General features: G+C 39.2%; 1 long non-coding RNA gene across 1 annotated transcript in view; it reads right to left on the bottom strand.

Moving 5' to 3' along the window:
- Positions 1-1,190: 1,190 nt before the first annotated feature.
- LOC141350334 (uncharacterized) overlaps positions 1,191-13,072 on the bottom strand; it is a 34,977-nt gene continuing 23,095 nt past the window's right edge. The window contains exon 3 of the long non-coding RNA XR_012358434.1: positions 1,191-1,548. This is a non-coding gene — a long non-coding RNA (uncharacterized lncRNA). The remainder of the gene's footprint in view (positions 1,549-13,072) is intronic.

The raw sequence follows: 13,072 nt of genomic DNA, 5'->3' as shown, positions 1-13,072 counted from the left end.
AAAGCAATCTCATGCTAAATTTTAGAAAATAATAATTATTATTCGATTAGTCGACTAATCGTTTCAATAGTCGGTGACTAGTCGACTATTAAAATAGTCGTTAGTTGCAGCCCTATTTACATGCCCATGTCACGCATTTCTTTTTAGTGTCACTTTCACATATTGGTTACTCAACTGTTTTTCCTATTTTCTTACAATTGTCGCTTCGGTAACCAATACGTGAAACTGACACAGATAAGAAATGCGTGGCATGGGAAAGTAAAATGGTGGAAATACGTGACAATGCCACGAAAAACTGAGCAAAATAATGTGTGACTATTTCACGAAAATTTGTGAGATCACGTTGCCCCAAACCAACCTAAAGAGGAAGAGGTCCATCCCCACCTAATTTCACAAAATCCTTACATTAAAAAGTCTTAGATTTACCTTCAGAAAACCTGCAGAAACCCAGAATAAGATTTAAAATAATGTTTACAATGTGAAAGCAAATTACCACTTTTCCCTGCGGTTGATGTTTCTACAAGAAAAGAAATAAGGTCATGTTAGCAAACATACAGTTACTATTTTTGTTCTTTTATTTTCGTTATTACACACATAAATGTATTTCAGTAGGAGGTGCTGAGAAAAAAAAGTGTGAGAGTGGGTTGATTTGCGTTTTGCCAGGAATTAACTTTTGACTTAGCCTAGACCAATAAGGGACGGTTTCCCAGAGAGGGCTTATCCTAGTCCCCGCCTAAAATGCGTGTTTGAGCTTCCTTAATTTCAAAACATCTTGTACTGGCATATCCTAACATTTATCAGTGTCATTGTTTTGTCTCAAGATGCACACGGCAGTATTGTTTTTGTAAGGTTTGTTTGTAAAAACTACCTGAAATGTTTTAAAATAACTAAAGACTATTCCTGGATTAATCTAAACCCTGTCCAGGAAACTGCCCTTAAATGTGGAATTTTTATATAAATTTAGTTCATTTGGAGAAAGGACGCGCATCAACTTTAACAAAGCAGCAGGATGACTCCCGTCATGGCAACCGTGAAAGAGGGTGCATCCCAATTCAAATATATAAATACACGTAATGTATGCCTATAGCAAAAACACAAAAGCAGGAAGCCTTTGTAAAGCTTTTGTTTTTTTTCTTTGGCTTCACGCCAGGGGGAGCTGCAGCACCCTCAGCAACCCTACTCCCCGCTGCTATACCACTAAAACAGTCCAGTGCTTAAAATATTCAAGTATAATAGGATTTGCAAATAATTGTTATGTTTACAGTGTAAAAGTAGGCTAAATTGCCTTTTTTCTTTGTGGTTGTTGTTTCTACAAGAAAAAGAATTAAGGTCATGTTAGGAAACATTTATTGGTTTTGTCCTTGTATTTCTGTCATTACACACACATATTTAATAAAATGTTATTAACTTGTCCAATTACTCATTATATACTCAAATGTTATTTTACCATTAAAACAGTCCAGTCCTTATTCAAGTTTAATTAGGTTTAAAATAATTTATGTTTACAATGTGAAAGCAAATTACCTGTTTTTGGTGTGGTTGTTGTTTCTACAAGAAAAATAATTAAGGTCATGTAAGGAAACATACAGTTATTGTCTTTGTCACTGTATTTCTGTCATTACACACATATATTTAATAAAATGTTACTAACTTGCCCAGTTACTTATTATATACCTAAATGTAATGTTACCATTTAAACAGTCTAGTGCTTAGGTTTAATAAGGTTAAAATGATTTATGTTTACAATGTGAAAGCAAATTACCTTTTTTTTGCTGTGGTTGTTGTTTCTCCATGAAAAAGAATTAAGGTCATGTTAGGAAACACACAGTTATTTTTTTTGTCCTTGTGTTTCTGTCATTACACTCATATATTTAATAAAATGTTCTTAACTTTTCCAGTTACTCATTATATAGGCAACACAAATAAAGTTTTACCATTAAACAGTCTAGTGCTTGAGGTTTAATAAGAATAAAAACTATTATCATGTGAAAGTTTTTAGCATGGTAACAACATTGTACGTACTGTACATCCCGACTGTAACATCACAGTTATTGTTGATTGTTGTTATGTTGAGATTGGCCTGTTTTTACCATATTATTTTTGTCCTTGTTTTTCTGGCATTACACACAATATATTTATTAAAATATCATTAATTTGCCCAGTTAGCCATTAACTAAAAAAACTAACAGACATGACTGGAGTTAAAAAAAACTGGGCTAGGGCGATTCTAGATTCTTAAATCTGGGGATCAGACCCCTAAGAGGGTATGATTAAATATATATATATATATATATATATATATATATATATATATATAAAATATTATATTAGTAAATAAATATTAGTATTAGCATGAACACTAACTTTATAGCAGTATTACACTTTTTTGCATAGATGGGTACATCACATACTGTATGTGATCCTGGATTATAAAACCAGTCATAAGGATCCTGTACAGCAGTCAATAAAACCAAAGCCATGACAGATCCATTTTTGGAAATTGAGATGTATACATCATCTGAAAGTTAAATAAATAAACTTTTCATTGATGTATGGTTAAGATAGGACAATATTTGGTCAAGATAAAACTATTTGAAAATCTTGAATCTGAGGGTGCAAAAAAATCTAAATACTGAGAAATTCACCTTACTAATGACAAATATTTCTTTTATATATTTACAGTGTGAAAGTGACAAAATCATCTTAATGAAACCTGATCTTTACTTAATACCCTATATGACAATTCTAATATAATTTTGATAATTTAATATATTGTTGCTACAAATATACTTGTGCTACTTATAACTTTACTTTTGTGGTCTGTGAAAACATTTTATCTTTCCTCCGCGGAAAAAACGCTACTTCTTTCACAAACGACATGTAGATTCATCTGCCTGGGATTAATTATATACCAACTCACACAAGAAAACAAGTCTGTGCCTGAATATGCTTTACAATTCCGTAACCTGGAAGAGGTAAGCGAATGGAACATGACGGCTTTAATCACCACCTACTGGCCATGGCCATGCATCGATTACCAGGTTCTCATTAGCATAACGACCAAGTTCCAATATCCACTTCCCCTTGTCACTGCCACTCTGGAACAGCTTCGAGGATGCCCAGATATATTTACTAAGCTAGACCATAGACCGTAAAAAAATATGGACGTAGTGTCCGTGACGTCACCCATTGGTTTGTGAAGATCGCTTTTGAAGCTTAAAGTAGGCGTTGCCTGCCGTCGCCATCTTGGCCGCGCGTCCCCGCGAATTGCTCGCGGAAAATCGAAAATGGGTAAAGAGGCGGGACATGGGTGAAGTTGAGGTGAAACCACGCCCGCCTAGCGGGAGTCTAGTGACAGCAGTGGCTGTTCAACCGACACTCAAGCGGCCACGCCCTTAATTATGCAAAAGTTTAAGGCTTAATATAATCTAAAAGGGTGAGTTACAAAAAAATTCACCCCCCTCACAGTTGTCATGAAGGGCAAAAATAGCTATATAGGCCAAAAACACGTTTTGTACCAGGCTGTAAGGGGCTGGACACACCAAAGCTTTTACGCCCGCGGTCGGCGCATGTTTTCAATTGTTTCCAATGGAAGCTCAGCGTTTTTCAAATAAGCCAGCAGTTAGCGGGTTTTTTCCGCGCTGAAAACCGGCGCTCGGCGGTTTTTCCGCGCTCAGCGCCGAGAGTTGAGAAATGTTCAACTTTGTAAGAAAAGCTCCGCTCGTCAATGTCAGTTCTCACACGGCCGCCCAATCACAGTGGAGGAGGGGCGGGACATTACCACAGCAACCAACTGGCTCGCAGCTGAAGTATCACAGCTACCAAAGCGCTCAGCTGAAGAAAGCTGGCACACAGCTGGCATTCGGCGTCCTCAAGGCGTTTTCAGCCGCGTTTAAAAGTTTTGGTGTGTCCAGCCCCTAAACATATTATTTTCTACTGTAAAGTTGGCCATTTTTAACATGGGAGTCTATGGGAATTGACTCCCTTTTGAAGCCAGCCTCAAGCGGCCAGTCGATGAATTGCAGTTTAAGTCACTTCCGTCTTGGCTTCATTAGAGAGATCGGAAGGTTGCCCCTCGAGCTAGACCTATGGAGTGCATATCATCTGGTGCGTATATGTCACAGGTGACGGTTTGTGAGGGCGGAACCAAAAGTGTGGAAGACGGGTTCCGCCCGACGATGGTTCCGCCCGGACGATTACTCTGAACACCGGAATTTCCGGGGTTTCCCCGAACATGAAATCAAGCCTGATTTCGCCCAGGTGAGGGTAATTTACGCAGCGGTTGTTGATAGGCCGATGAGGAGAAGAGGCAGAGGATATAAAGACCTTTGAAGACATCAAACGGGGTGCTTGTTGTGTACTTTGTGTGCGCTGTGTTGCTGCTGTGCAGACGCATTGTGCTGGCCTCGATCGTTCCCTTGGGGAAATAAGAAACGGGAAGACAGCTGGGTGAAGAATTATTGGGCGATTTCACTCGTGAGTGGGCAGATATAGAGTCATCGAGTCTACAGATGCAGGAAAATATTGACAACGAAGAGTGAGTAACAGCCGTTGTGTTATACTGTGGAATACTTAGAAGAGGAGCTGCTTGGTGTGTGTTTTTCTTGTGTTTGAGGTCCCTGGCCCCACCGGAGAGGGAAGTGTGGGCGAGCCGCGGGTCGACCGGAAGCACGGACGGGACATCTTGGTAGGAAACGCCGTCTACTAACAGATCAGTGGCCCTGCGGGAAAAGAAAGCGTAGGTGAGCCAGAGAAGTGACAAAGAACACACCGGGGCTGTGAGTAATATAAATCTTATTCTCATCGGTGGCCAGAACACCGCCCAACTATCCTCCCGAGGGAGTCGAAGCCAGGTGGCTAGGTCCATTTGAAAATCACGTGAAGTGTGTACAAGAGTGCTGTGGGTGAGTTTCACTTATTAATGGTGTTTACGCTATGCTTGCTGTGTGTATGCTGTGCTTGTAGCGACCAAACTGCCCGGCCTCGGACGAGTCGTGAGATGACAACATCTGTTGTGGCCTGAGTCCTACGAAGAGAGAGAAACTAAGCCTTTGGCCCCGGGTGTGTCAGCGAGAGCTTCACTCCTCTAAAGAGCGGACAGTGGTGAAACCCAGCGGTAGACAGGAGTGAGTATTCTATGAAGTGCACTGTGCGGATTGAGGGTCATAGCTGTGTGTATTGACCTATCCAACAGAAGCTCGTGGTGTGCGGAGCCTCGACGAAAGTTCGCCCCAACTCGTGACCCCGGTCGTGGAAACAGGAGGGGGAGTTCGGGAAGCGTTCGGCTCCGTGCCGCAAGACCCATCAGTCCCCACAACGCCCTAGAAGCTTGAGTGGACGGGTGAAGGAATACGGTGCACCAACGCTGCAGCGAAAGCCCACTGTCTGTGAGTGAGTGTAAAGCCCCGTTCAGTGAGTAGCTTCCAAGTGTCTTGTGTCTCTCATATGTGTTATACAGGAATGTTCGGATAAAGACCGAACCGTGTGAATGGTGCAACCCACCTCCCTATGTGCCAGTGAGCGCCCCGAAGTGAGTGAAGCGCCCGTGCTGTCGAATGCTCTGTTGTGAACGAAGACCCCCAGTGCTGTGAGTAACTTACCTCTGTGTAGTGATACCGACCTGTGCTTATAGCAACCACTTACCTGTGTCCCAGCGGATGCCCTGTTGTGAACGAAGATCCCCAATGCTGTGAGTAACTTACCTCTGTGTAGTGATACCGACCTGTGCTTATAGCAACCACTTACCTGTGTCCCAGCGGATGCCCTGTTGTGAACGAAGACCCCCAGTGCTGTGAGTAACTTACCTCTGTGTAGTGATACCGATCTGTGCTTATAGCAACCACTTACCTGTGCCTCAGCGAATGTTCTGTTGTGAACGAAGACCCCCCAGTGCTGTGAGTAACTTACCTTTGTGTGGTGACATCTACCTGTGTTTGCAGCAATCACTTACCTGTGCCTCAGTGAATGTTCTGTTGTGAACGAAGACCCCCAGTGCTCAACCACTTACCTGTGTTCCAGCGAATGCTCTGTTGTGAACGAAGACCCCCAGTGCTGTGAGTAACTTACCTTAGTGTGGTGACACCTACTTGTGTTTGCATCAACCACTTACCTGTGTTCCAGTGAATGCTCTGTCGGGGACGAAGACCGCCAGTGGTGTGAGTTACTTACCTGAAGGCTGCGCTAACGATCCCTGCTCCCAGTAGCGTCTGAAGAGAAACGAACCTAAAGGCATAGGAGAGAGAAACGACAGAGAATTAGATCAGTAGTGACCCGCATTGAAGTACAGTGATAACTTCTTTTCTTGATTCTGCCTCCAGGAAGAAGCGGAGCGCGCCACGGATTCCAGGACCAGAGCCCTAAGGGAGTCCCTGTCCCCAGTCCTTGTCCCAAGTGGCCCTGGAGGCGAGAAGAAGCCATATTAGTTTTAAATTGCCTTTCCCCCTTTCCCCCTTTCCTTTTAAATATTTAAATAAAGTTTATTTTAAACGTAGTTTACTCGTCTGTCTGGTCATTGGGGTGGTCTTGGGAACCTCCTCTAGGTGGAAGAGTTGAGAGGGGCGTGACCTTTAGTTTATTCGGGTCCGCCCCTAGCCGTGACATATACGTCCTGGGAACGAATGAAAGACGGCTTTTGTGACCACTACTTGCCACTATGAATATTTAGGGGGCGTGCACACCAACGCTTTTACGCCCGCGGCCGGCGCATGTTTTCAATTGTTTTCAATGGAAGCTCAGCGTTTTTCAAATAAGCCAGCAGCTAGCGGTTTTCTTCCGCGCCGAAAACCGGCGCCCGGCGGTTTTTCCGCGCTCAGTGCCGAGAGTTGAGAAATGTTCAACTTTGTAAGAAAAGCTCCGCTCGTCAATGTCAGTTCTCACGCGGCCGTCCAATCACAGTGGAGGTGGGGCGGGACAAGTATCACAGCAACCAACCGTCTCACAGCTGACGTATCAGAGCTACCAAAGCGCTTAGCTGAAGAAAGCTGGCACTCAGCTGAAAAACAGCTGGCATTCGGTGTCCTCAAGGCGTTTTCAGCTGCGTTTAAAAGTTTTGGTGTGTCCAGCCCCTTGTTCACCAGACAGACTCATAATTGACAAAAGTGCTCAGTTCCCTGCTAGGGGCTGCTGACATCTCTATACGATTGTTATAATCTCAAATGCACAGGTTCGCCTGTACCTGTTTCAATTAAACCATCACAAAATGTGATTTGATAAAATCATATGCTTTATTTAGATGTGTAAAACGTTTGAATCTCTGCCAAGCTATGGGCATTGTTCTTCACGAGATTCAATTTCACCATCACCTACCGACCAGGGGTAAAAAACACAAAAGCTGATGCGTTGCCTCATCTCCATGCTCCAGAAACCGAAATTGAATGCTCTGAACCTATCCTGCCCTCTAAACTAGTTGTCTGCTCGATCCAATGGTCAAATGATGAAGCACACCTTGAAGAGCCTCTGCCTCACACCTCTGTCGACACTGGCATCGGTCAGACCCTCTTACTCTTCAAAGGGAAGTTCTGGTAGCAAGGGATGAGTCAAGATGTCAGAAGGTTTGTTAATGGTGGTACCACTTGTGCCAAAACTCCACATCACCTACCAGGCGGCAAACTTCTCCCTCTACCCGTTCCCACATGGGAGTGGAGTTATCCCCGTCCAATGTTAAAACCTTTATCCTCATCATTGTCAACTGGTTTTCCAAGTCCATTCGATTAATCCCGCTCAAACGTCTGCCCACAGCCCAAATACAAAAAAGACGAAGGAATGGAACCCTCACAGTAATTTACAATAAATAAACTACTTGTTGTTACAGTAATGTGATGTTGTTTTCATTGCAGTCCTGGAATTTCAGGATTTTCTCCCTCTTTTTTTACGTATTTTCTGAAATTTCAGTACTACAAGCCACAACACAATGGAAATGCTCCCGACCATTAGGGGGCGCTTTCGGAATAAAAAACACCACACCACTGCCATATTAGGAAGCGTCAAATAGTTAAATAACACCACATGAATTTATCAGTTTTTCACTTCTATAACAGCAAAAGACAAATCACTTTAATTTGATTTATAAATCAGCTACTGTTGTTATTTAGAACAAAATAGACTTCAACTCCACATGATGTTTTTCATTGTGATTCACAATGAAAGTGGTTTGTTTTGCTTAAGTAATATAGTTTAATGCTTCACATTTGTTTTAGATTTTTGTTCAAACATGATTGCAATGTGTAACATAAATTGCATAAATGCTGCATATTGACTTCTATCACTGAGAGTATTCTACAGAATAATTTATCTTACAGTTCTGGGGGCTCGTCCGTACAAAAGAATTGTCTGGACATTCGTGCTTAGTTAGCCTTGAAAGGCTCCCACACAAGCTGTTGATAGCCTTTTAACGTAAAGTCATATAAAGGCATCCAATGGAAGTTAATTCTTAAGTGAATTTTTCTTTGTGTGTTTGGGGGGCTATTGAGCTTAGTTGACCTTAGAAAAAGGCCCTGAACAAGTTGTGTAGAGATTGCCTGTCATGTATAGCATTTGAGATTTAGTTGACTTTGACAAGGGTCCTATTCTGAGCAACAGTAAAACTGTCACCGAAAAATCCAATATCGTACACATTTCGATTGCAGCAATCCTGTTTTTATGTTCATGTCTATGTCATGTATTATAATTCTTGCAATATTTTAAAACAGTGGTTGATAAAAGTTAGAGAAATAGTATTTGTATTTAATTGAAAATATGAAGTATTCCTGGAAATTGTAATTACTACACAGAGGACACAAAATATTATTATGCTTTGATTATTGACGGATAAATGCAAACAAAAACACAAAAGCTCAAAGGAAAACGACTATATGATACTTGCAAAATGATCATTATCTAAAGTGTGGCTTTCATGGGTGTGAAGAAGCACTTTGTTTGTTTTCGCTGGAGGTTGGCTTAACAACTGTGATGATTAGTGAGTGCAGCGAAAACCTTTTACACAAAACCGTCTTGTACTGCACACATCATGTAAACTGCATCTATAAGAACTACACAAATGCAAATGTCGTGACAATTTATCAGTTGTTGTACAAGCACCTCGTCTTTTCTATCTGTCATATCGCTACATGCTTACTGCACACAAAAACGCACTGTGTAACACAAACTTTTAAGAGAAGCTGATGCCTGTCGCTGTTTTCATATTTTCTATAAGGAGACTACAATGACCTACAATCAAGAATTTGTGTTCACATTATAGAGTTCAGCATTAAAATGTGTAGAGCCTGCGCAGAGAAGAGCCAACTCATTCCTTTGACAACTAATGTACAGGCTACCTTTAAACTTCAAGCAGCTGACCTGATTAAACATAACCAAGAATAGAAAAATAATGTTACGTTGGCTCTGCTGTAAACTGATAATTCATATCCTAATAATAGGCTAGTTAGAGTTTGTACAGATTTGATTTTTTAGAATTAGGTTATTCTTTAGATTATATTTGTTTTCAGATAAAACCTACCTTTTGTGACAGACAAGCACAATTTGTCATTATTTTCTACATCTTTACTATTCTTCCACTGTTGACAGAAGTAGCATCTGCAGTCCTCAGCTCTGACATTACTGATGTGTAGAGAGCAGTTAGATGTCAAACTCACTCGCTTTGCCCTTTCTGAGTTTTCCTGTTTTATCTTGCCAAGGGTGACCAGCTCAACAGAACCTCCATTTTCTTCAGATAGCCATATAGTGTATGTGCAGTTTGTTTGTGTGACCACATTCATGCATGGCAGTATCACATTCTCTCCAACAACAGCATTCTTACTTGCTTCACCTGAGGTTAATGTAAACAAATATATACATTACATTATGTGGTAAAAATATCATGTCAAGTGGTGAAATTAAGAGCATAAAAGAGTATGAATTATAACAGCAATAAACAACTATATATACAATAAACAATTTGGTCCATTGAAACATTTGTGATTCATGCAAAGTCATCCTCATCTATAAAAAGTTTGCAATGTCAATAAAGCTTAAATTTAAAGCAAATCTTACACATACTGTATAGCATTGTTGGTTAAATTCATGACTGATCACAGATTTGTTACATTTCCATTACTCTAAATACAAATCACATGCAAATGTATTATTATAAGAAAAGTGGTTAACACACTCACAATTTGGTACAAGACACTTTGGTTGTTTTACATGTTGTTTTTACATGATAGTGCATTTACTTACCTATGAAATTATTTTTGCAATCTGCATTAATAAGTATGAAACAATGTGATAATAATATCCAAAGTAATGTATTCATGGTCAAAAATTCTTGTTTCTAACTGCAGCGTGTTCAGGGTTCCTGTATTTAAAGAGACAGAGGCAAGAACAGTAATAAAAGACATGCCCATAAATGTACACTTATTCTTCTTTGACAGTTTCACTTCCTCAGTATGTTCACCACAAAAGTGTCATTTCTAAAAAAAAGACTGAAACATCTAGATCAGGGGTGCCCAATCTTTTGCAACTTATGGCCCACCAATGACTGTTCAAAACATTCTGAGGACCACCTTTCTAAACATGATAGTATTAACGCAGAATAACAGAAAAACTATATTGTGACATGCCTTTACACCTGGCGGTACACCTATAGATGAACGAGGAATGTCATTCCTTCAAATGGAAAAACCAAACCACACCGGTGTCAGTTTAAACAGAAAAAAAAACATTTAAAGTGGAATGTAAGGTGGTATTTTAAGTTTAGACTTTATTAAGGGTATACTTTTGAGAAGTTATTTTTAAAGTTAAAATATACAGCCGCAGAAAAAAATTAAGAGACCACTTCCACTCCACTTCAAGAATAGGTGTGTGTTTAAATAAAAATATTTTTTTTTTGTTTCATTCTATCAACTACTAAATAAACATTTCTGCCAAATTCCTAATAAAAATATGTTTTATTTGCATTTATGGTCAAAATAACAAAAAGATTCATTTTGAAGATGTGTACTGCAAAGTAAACAAGTTCAAATTCATTTTCAACAACAGCAAGGCTAATGTTTTATCATTTATTTTAGGAACAATTTAAATGTGAATATTTGATGAAATAATCCTGATTTTGAATTACATCTTTCATGTGTTCTTTCATGCTCTCAGTCTTTTACATTGCTGTTGTGTTGTGGTAAATTTAGGTCATTCCTGACGTTTGCTGTTGGAAGTCAACAGACACTGGACTGAAATGATAACAACTTGCACGTGGAATGACGGGAAAGGGGGAAACCTCAAACCTTAAAAAGTGATTCAGAATGCACCTCAAAAAGTGGCGCTACAGTAGGGAACACTCTCTGTGCGTTTAAAACTGACCTAGAGGTGAGGATTTTGCTTTCTTTCAACGTATCGCACATCACACACAGTGTATTCGACTTGTAAATGTGGCACAACGTGGACGTGCTGTTTGCAACTCCCTTCACATTTTAACTGCATATGAATGAACATACGTTCTATATGACAAGACGTGGTTGCCGTTGCAAAATTCAAACATAAATGGGCTTTTAGATCATGCATTTTATGAGCACTTTTACAGTTTTTCTAAGTCGCTTTGGTGCATTTCTCACATCACTATTTACATTTGCACAACAGTTAGTTCAACCTCCACAACATTTAGTCATTTGTGCACATCATAGTAGCATTTTCTCATTCCTTCGAACAAATTGCAAATGCTTTTGGACATGCATCAATTGCTTTCATACAATTATCTTCTATTTTATAACATTATCATTTGCTTATGTCATGTCAGTCAAAATTAACTATACTTGTGAATGCTGAATAGTCATTCCATATAAAATTAATAGTCCTCATTTCATTGCTTGAGCCATTACATACTGTATAAAAATGTTGAACTAGTTGTCAAAATAATTTTTTTAAATCTTTTTTTTCCTGAAAATGTCTCCTAAATAGAAAAATTTCTGAAATTATGTGGCCAGACAGAGAGGAACGTCTGGATGTGCAAGAATGATTACAGTACTATGTATGTTGTATGTTCAGTTCCAATATGTACTGCAATATTGTTTACAGTTGTGCACAGCTCTACCCAAAGGGAGTTTCTGTTTGTTGTAAATAAGGGTGTATTTTTTTTCTTTTGCACAATGCTGTGAACAAATTAGAATTGCAAAGAGCATATGCAGTAAAAATGTGAAACATACATAAAGTACTCAGTGTCTTGTACTCAATTACCTCACTAAATACAGAAATGTGTAACTTTACTGTATCTTTCAAATAGCTGTGCAAATAGTATATAGTGCTGTCTTGAGCATTTTCAGGTAGTGTCATCAAGATGTGACTTTTTTGCATTGTAAAACATTTATAAAGTAAACTCATAAAAAAATGACAAAGCCATTTGACTATCTTGTTCATAAACAATGATGTCAGGACTTTTCATTTTGATGACAATGACACTTTCATTGACATAAATACTTGCTTTTGAGGAATGACCTATCCATTTTGAGCACCTGACACGCTTTTGCAGGTTATCAACTAGGTTTTGCAGTTTGTACTAATTGTTTTGAGAACTGCATTAACTGTTGTGCAAATGTAAATAGTGATGTGAAAAACGCACCAAAGCGACTGAGAAAAACTGTAATTGATATAAAGTCATAAGAAAGATTTTAACAAGCATTGTTCAATACTGAAACTACATTTTCAAAACCCTTCACACAGTCAGCAAAACAGGAGTCAGTGCAGACCAAACTGTGAATCATTTTTCATTGCTTTCAGACAAAATGCATTCATTGACCACACTTCTCAAAATTCATGAACTCTTTTCTCATTCGTACTCCACAACATGCAAAATGTATTTTCAGCACATTTTTCTAATGCTAACACATTGCATTCAAAAAGGTAAAAAAAAAATGATTCAAACTAGAATGATAGCAAATTCCAAGCATTTATGCAAGAATTATTTTACAGTTTTTCTCAGTCGCTTTGGTACATTTCTCGAATCATACTCACAATTTGCAAAAAAGTAAGTGCATTTCTCAAAACAATTTGTACAAATAGCAAAACATCATGGATAACCTGCAAAAGCCACTCTCTTGCTCAAAATACTTAG

Source organism: Misgurnus anguillicaudatus, chromosome 18 (assembly GCF_027580225.2).
Source record: "Misgurnus anguillicaudatus chromosome 18, ASM2758022v2, whole genome shotgun sequence".
In the NCBI taxonomy this organism is placed as follows: Eukaryota; Metazoa; Chordata; class Actinopteri; order Cypriniformes; family Cobitidae; genus Misgurnus; species Misgurnus anguillicaudatus.
Note: the sequence above shows the minus strand (reverse complement) of the source record. Positions and strands in the feature narration are given on the sequence as shown.